Source organism: Corvus kubaryi, unplaced genomic scaffold (genome assembly GCF_017639235.1).
Source record: "Corvus kubaryi isolate FWS band 111438036 unplaced genomic scaffold, C.kubaryi_AGA036_p1.0 75, whole genome shotgun sequence".
NCBI classification, from domain to species: domain Eukaryota; kingdom Metazoa; phylum Chordata; class Aves; order Passeriformes; family Corvidae; genus Corvus; species Corvus kubaryi.
In genome coordinates this window covers 544,389-551,502 of record NW_024582062.1, presented here as the reverse complement: position 1 = coordinate 551,502, position 7,114 = coordinate 544,389, and positions in this window count along the sequence as shown.

Genomic DNA, 7,114 nt, shown 5'->3' with positions numbered 1-7,114 from the left:
AGTGTGGATAGAAATCCAAATATTCCCGATAGGTTTTGGAAAGAGCTGTGCAATGTGCTATGGAGCACTTAGGCTGATGGGAAAGGGAGAAGAGCTGAGATTTTTCAGACACATAGCTTTAGATGTCAAACATCCTATACTGGTAAACTGTCTTTGTGTTTAAGAGCCTACCCACAACAGCCAGCCAGCACTATTGGATCATGAGTTCATTGGAGAAAGAAATGAGTCTCCCCCTTGTAAAATAGGAAGAAAAAAAAAAAAATTGCTGCTGTCAGTGTTGAATTTAGCACAGCCCTGAGCCCAAATCCTCATGCTACAGTAATTGCAATTCTAGTCTCTGTTTTTCCCTGTACACCCGCTTTCAGGTGTGAAACACAGTGAAAAATGTTTGCATTTAATCTGTAGGTGTCATTATCAAAACAACAACCTGTAATTCCACAATTAATTATAATCCACAATAGTCATGACATCAAAAGTGCTGAACCAAGGCAGAGAGCGAAAAGGTGGCTCCTCTAGATTAATTGGTATTAGCAAGGACTATTTGAGTTTAAACACTGACACAATTCAGACAGCACAGAGAAGAAACAATTCTTTGCCAACAGCTGTAACACACATTTCTCTTCCTCAATTCTATTCTTTCTTTTAAAAGTTTGATTTTTTTAAAGTGTATTTTTCTGTAAATTACTTGATCATAGCAAACATCATTTGAAGAGAAACAAAATCCAGTTAATATTTTCTAATTCAACAAGAGCAGAGACAGCATTTTAGATTTTATCTCACAGGTTTTTTGGGTACCTAGTTTTATCCCTATCACAGTTTAAATCACTTTTAAAGGAAAACGAGACCCTATTTCTATAAGAAGTCTGTTGATCACTGCTCACAAGATTCAAAGCATTTGACCTTCAGTCTCCCATTAGCATGAGGTATTCACAGAAGTGCAGGTGATAAACTTTGGAGATAAGAATAATTTTATCTGTCAAAGTAGTAGAAAACAATTCAGAGCCAGAGCTTGTTAATTTAGAATTGTATCTACTGAGCTGTGCAAGACTGGTTCTACGTGCAGCCTGTGCCTTAGGCTGTTGTGCTTGGAATTTCACAAATCCCCAAACTCTCCAAAGGCTTCACCACTGTTGCCTGGAGACCTTGGCTTCATGCTCTTCTTCTCCCTGTAACAGGTCACTATCTTTTTCTCGGACATTGTGGGGTTCACAAGCATCGCTGCCTCCTGCACTCCCTTGCAAGTGGTTGAGATGCTCAACAATCTGTACGTCTGCTTTGACACCAGGATTGAGTCTTATGATGTGTACAAGGTGAGTACAAACCCACAGGAAAGGAATCTGGAAGCTGCTGAAATCTTTCTTACTCTGTCTTCTGGTGAATATCAAATACCCCAGGCCAGGAGGCCAAAATACATGAAATACAAGACCTGCCATTGTACAGGGACTACATCACAGTTTGGCAAGTGCTGGACAGCTAAAATAGATTTTATTCTGATTTTCTTTCCAACGGAAAGCTCAGTGCCTGCCACTAACTGACACATGCCCCTTCCTATCAGGTGGAAACCATTGGGGATGCCTACATGGTAGTGAGTGGCCTGCCAGAGAGGAATGGCATCAAACACGCCGACGAGATTGCCAAAATGTCCCTGGATCTGGTGGCAGCAGTGCGGCAGGTTGTGATCCCTCACATGCCAATGGGCAGACTGGAGCTGCGGGCTGGGATACACACAGGTACATGGGCTGAGGTGAAGCCAGGAGAAAAACAGAATAGGACACAGTCCCGTTGTGTGAGGAGAAAGGAATTCTGCATTTCTGTACAAGCCGCTGCCTCTCCCCACACCTCAGGATAAGTATTTCTCCTGGTTCCAGCAGGGGGGTGAAATGACTTTTGCATGTATCAGTGTAGAAAGGTCTGCGAAGCAATTTAGTATTGGTGATATCAGCATCAATTAGGTACAGCTAATCAAATCGTGACTTCCCTCACTAAGTAAATACTGTGCAGTCAGGCCCCAGATGCACAGAGTACTTCCAGTTCCCAGGACTCTCTGAGGATACAGAGTGACTGGCAAAGGTGCTGGCATTTGACACTGCCCTGCACTTACTTCTTACTACTTCTTACCATTTGCTTCTTTTTGGGGTCTCTCTGCCTTGTGTTTTCTCAGGACCCTGTGTAGCTGGAGTTGTGGGGTACAAAATGCCTCGTTATTGCCTCTTTGGGGACACTGTAAACACAGCTTCCCGCATGGAATCCACCAGCCTGCGTAAGTGCCTTGGGCAGGATCCGGGCATCCAGCCAGACCCATACCTGCACCCTGAACCTTTAAGGCACTGCAGTGCAAGGAAAACCCCAAACAATCCCTCACATCAGGCACAGTCAAGTGTGAAATAAGGTCTCTAGAAGAGAAGGAGTATTCTCTGGGACCATCCCACATCAGAGAACTAATTACCATCTATCTAAGGAAGCAGCACATCCTGGACCTGCCATCCCCAGTATCTCTGCACATGCACCAAAGAGGCAAGAGAAACTCTTGTGGATTGGCATGGGCATGTAGAGTCACATACCTTAATGCCAAAAGAGGAGGTGGAAACACTGGGCTGATAAATGCAGGAGGGCTGGTGTGTAGTCTCTGGGATTCAGGGAATCATTAATTCCTGCTCTGCTCTGAATCCTAGCACAGAAGATCCACATCAGTTCTGCTACATATGAAGCCCTTCTCACAGATGATGCATATGAAATTGAACTGAGAGGAGAAATTGAAGTCAAGGTAACAGTTTTTCTATAACTTTACAACAATAAAGGCATTTAATGGGATAGCGAGGAGATGATAGATCTGGCCATTGCTTTTTTCTGAAGAGCAAGTCAACTTTTAACTGTGTCCCCAAGGTTCTTTTGCTAATTCATTTGGAAGTGGCTGCACATTACTCCTCAAAGCTGATGAAAAAGTGTTCTGTGTGCTTTGAAACATGGCTGCTATGTCTGCACCTTTATGGAACTACATGAGTATGGCCCAAAGTGTCAGGATTCAAAGACACATGGGTTTAAGGCTGATTTTAAAGCCTTAGCAACACTGCCAGTGATCAGCAATGCAGTGACCTCTGAACGGAAAAGATTATTAGCACCCAAACTGCACATAAAGTAGAATCCTTTCCCTGATCAGCATCCACTTATGAGAGAAAGAGAGATAACAAATGCAGGACAGGGATTAGCTCTGGCTATAGTGATCCCTGCTCTGCTTCATATCCCATGAAAACAGCTGTTTTCTGCTCTCTCCTTTTCTTGTCCAGGGCAAAGGGAAAATGAAAACCTATTGGCTTCTTGGAAACAAGAACTATAGTGTTCAAAATGACAGCCTGGTGTGTCACTGGAATCCAACAATCTCCAAGAAAAAAAAGATGGAAAGTAGCCAGGGATCTCTCCAACAAGTAAGGAGGTGAACATCTGGCTGGGGGAGCCTTCCTAGACAACAAGGCATTCACTACAGACTGGGACATGTGGAAATTGCATCTTTGCCCTGGAAGCAGAGGGCTCTGCTTTGTGCAAACACAGCTCTAATGTGTGCTTCTCTCTGTCAACAGGCTGGTGTGGGAGCAGCTCCAGCTGCACAGAGCCCTGCCATGTCCTGGGATGAGCTGAGCCTGGACACTCACACTCGAAGGAGTTCTAGACCAGACTGGAGCCCTGAGAGTGTCACCCATGGAGTGAGCCAAAAGCAGAGGAATGGCTTTCACCACAGCTCCCAACAGAGTCTCCAGGAGAACCTCCCTTCTCTGGGCTTACCTGCTTTGGGGGAAGGTGACCAAGGTGCCAATTTAGAACACAGGTCACATGGTACTAAAACAACATGGAAAAATGAGCTCCTTCCAGGTTTTGTAGCTGAGATGTGACAGTATAAGAAGTGACTGGACTGCCCCAGGCACACACAGCTCCTTTAAATAACATTCTCTTTTTGCTCCTAGCCACAATTGCTATTTTTAGCCAGTGTGTTAATGTGAGAACCTAAAACACCAGTAGGAATTTAGGAAGGTGTCTCAAAACAAGAAGCAACAAAAGTGCAGGTGGGGTTCCATCAGGAACATGACTGGTAGGTAAAAGATGTACAGCAGTGTGACTCTTTCACTTCACTAAAGCCATTCTAGATTTATGCCTGTAGGTGACACAGAATGCAGCCATCAAAGTCCAGAATAGTGAGGGCACTTTGAGACCCTGATACATTACAGCAAGCTGCTTATTTCAGGTTGGCCTTTACAGCTCCCCAGTGAACCATCGCTTGCAAAACATGTAACTTTAGATAGTAGGAGAGGGAGTAGCAAAACCCTGATGGAGAAGGTAATAATATTTTTGGATAATTATTTCAGAGGTACAAATGAAGTGAGAACAACACTGAATTCCTTCTAGGAAGTTTCTGTAGCACTTTGTCTTTCCAGCTCCTCTCCACTACAGTGGAATCTCCTCTCCATACATATATTTTTTCCATTATCAGTCTCCAGGGGGATTGGTGGTGAGGCAAAGATGCAGTACAGCTCTGTGGAAGATGTGAGAAAGACAAGCTACTTCTCCCATTAAACTGAAATTTGCTTTTCTTTCCTTGACGAAGGAAGAGTCTCTGCAGTGATGAGCAGTAAATTCCTCTTCTACGTATGACTCAGAGAAATCAAAGCAAACAATTACTTTCGCATGTTGGCAATTCGTAACTCTGTGCAGAGTTCAATTAATTTACAAGAGAGCTGCACATCTCATGGACCCCATCCTGCCTGCTGCCTTCTTTTAGCAATTCCAGGAAGTGGGAACAGGAGCACAAGTGTGGGGGACAGGATTTGGCCTGTCTCTTCTGCCAACTGACAGGTTCATGTAGAGCACAAGAGAGATTTAGCAGATTAAAGTTCTTTCTAAAGGTGGCAAGGCAGTCCTTAATGGCTGCAAAAGGCAACACAAATGAAGGTGTGAATTTAAGAGGAAGTCAAGCTTGAAAAGCTGCAATTGGTCTTGCTTTTTAATAATTTCTTTTTTTCCTAAAATAAAGTAGCTTTATGAGTTTCAAAGGAAGTTGGTTGGAGTATCTCTTTGTCTTTCAATTGACTATTAGAAGAACAACTGAAAAAGCTCGTATAAGTTGACTCCTTGTGGAGTCAAAGACAAGAGCTGTTTCTTTAAGTCAGTTCAGAGAAGGTCACTGCAGGAGTGTGTATGTGGCTCCAAGCTTAGCCTGAAGTAGTATCTCTGAAGGTCAACTGAAAAACTGTTTGGTTTTGTACATAAGTAAATCAAAATTGGAAGCTGAAGTCCTCATGATAAATGTAACATGCATATTTCTACATGAGAAAGAATGAAACACAGAACTAACTCCAGCATTGGTGTTTTATGAATCAAGATCAGGTGTTGTTCTAAAAATATACTCACTAGTTCAAGCAAGAAATCTTTCAAGAAAATTCAGTGGTTCAATTCATGCAGGACTTTGCATCAATGGCCGCAACGGTCGCTCCAGGCTTACAACTTAATAAAACAACCTAGTAAGGTGCTTTGCTCATCTCAAACACAACCTTCCCTCCCACCTCCCCACATCTCATTGCCTACATGGAATATTTACATGGGTGCAAATACAACTTCATTTCTTTTAAAAGGTATCTGCAAGACTGTGATTCAGATTTTTCCATTAAGGTAGCTTGGAAGTTGCTCCAATACTTTCACACCAAAGAAAACAAAGGTAAATCACATTAGAGGAAGCTGCATCCTGGAAAGGCACTTCCAAAACACACAAACCAAACCAAAAATTCCTCTTAATTAAAGTCAGTCTCTTGAATCCAGGGGGATGGTGGTATGGTGTCTTTTTAAGATGCCTGATGATGATATTACTGGAGATGTTTGGAACCCACACAGCTGTGCTCACATAGGTGTAAACACACAATCCCATGTACTCAAACATACATAAATCTAGATTGATGTCCAATATTGACACTGAAATGCTAGAATCTTTTCATCTGGTTCCTGTCAGCACCCAGCAAGTGGGATCAAATGTGGGGAGAAAAAAAAAAACAGGAAAAGGAGAGACAGAAGTAAATGTTGTTGAAGAGCCACGACTTTCAGCTCAGTGAAGGAAAATGTCTCAGGTGCACATCGTCCTTCAGAGCCAGGCATGAAAGGAACCCCATGGGGAGAGGGACAGGTGGGTACTGTGGGCAGCTCAGAGACACAGCACCCCCACGTTGTCTCTAATTGTTATGAAAATCCTGGGTCAAGATCAGAAGAAAATTATTTGCATGGAAAATTGAGCCTGTTCTGATCTTCATCTCTTCAGAGGCTTCAGTGTGAATTTTTAAATTAGGAAAAATGCGTGTGCTTGATAGATGGCAATTAGTGTTTATTAACAAAACATGCTTTGTTTAAACTCCAAGCAGTCCCTTTCCCTTCCTCAGGGAAGAAGGAAGTGATGTGTTCCTTGCTATGCTTGTGGCTGATGCTTTGATATGGTGGCTTGGTTTCCAAAGATTTTTGTGTTGTTTATGCCTAACATACAACAAGGCTTGGACTGGATGAAGGTTAAGGCTGTACCAGGTTGCCTGGCTTAAATCTTAGACTGACTTTGGCACCATGAAACATTTTCTGGACTGAAAACCTTGCTCTGGATCAGGCTAACTAAGTCTCAAGTTTATTATGGGGGATTTCAACCTAGCCAAAGGCACAGAGATATACCTTCAACTAGAGAAATCCTCCAGGGATAAAATGCCCCGTTCTGAGTCTGACATACAAAGACAGTTTCTCCACAATCTTCCCCAGTACCAATCAAAGGTTACACCTCATTTCCATAAAGATCATACAGTCTATTTTAGCCATTCTGCATCAATCATACTGCTGAGACACATGGGATGCAAAGCCTCGAAAATGAACTGTCTGGGTCCTCTCACCAGATGTGCAAACCCCACAGCGGGATCCTCCCGAGACAACAACCAGCACTTCCCACAGCGGGCGCCAGGTGTCGTTGCGGGCCCGAGCACCGCAGCATTCCCAGCCCTGCCAGCATCCTTCGGGACCCCGGGAGAACCGGGACTTCGGTCACGCACACGGCGACAGCCGGAGAAGGAGAAGGAGAAGGAGAAGGAGAAGGAGAAGGAGAAGGAGA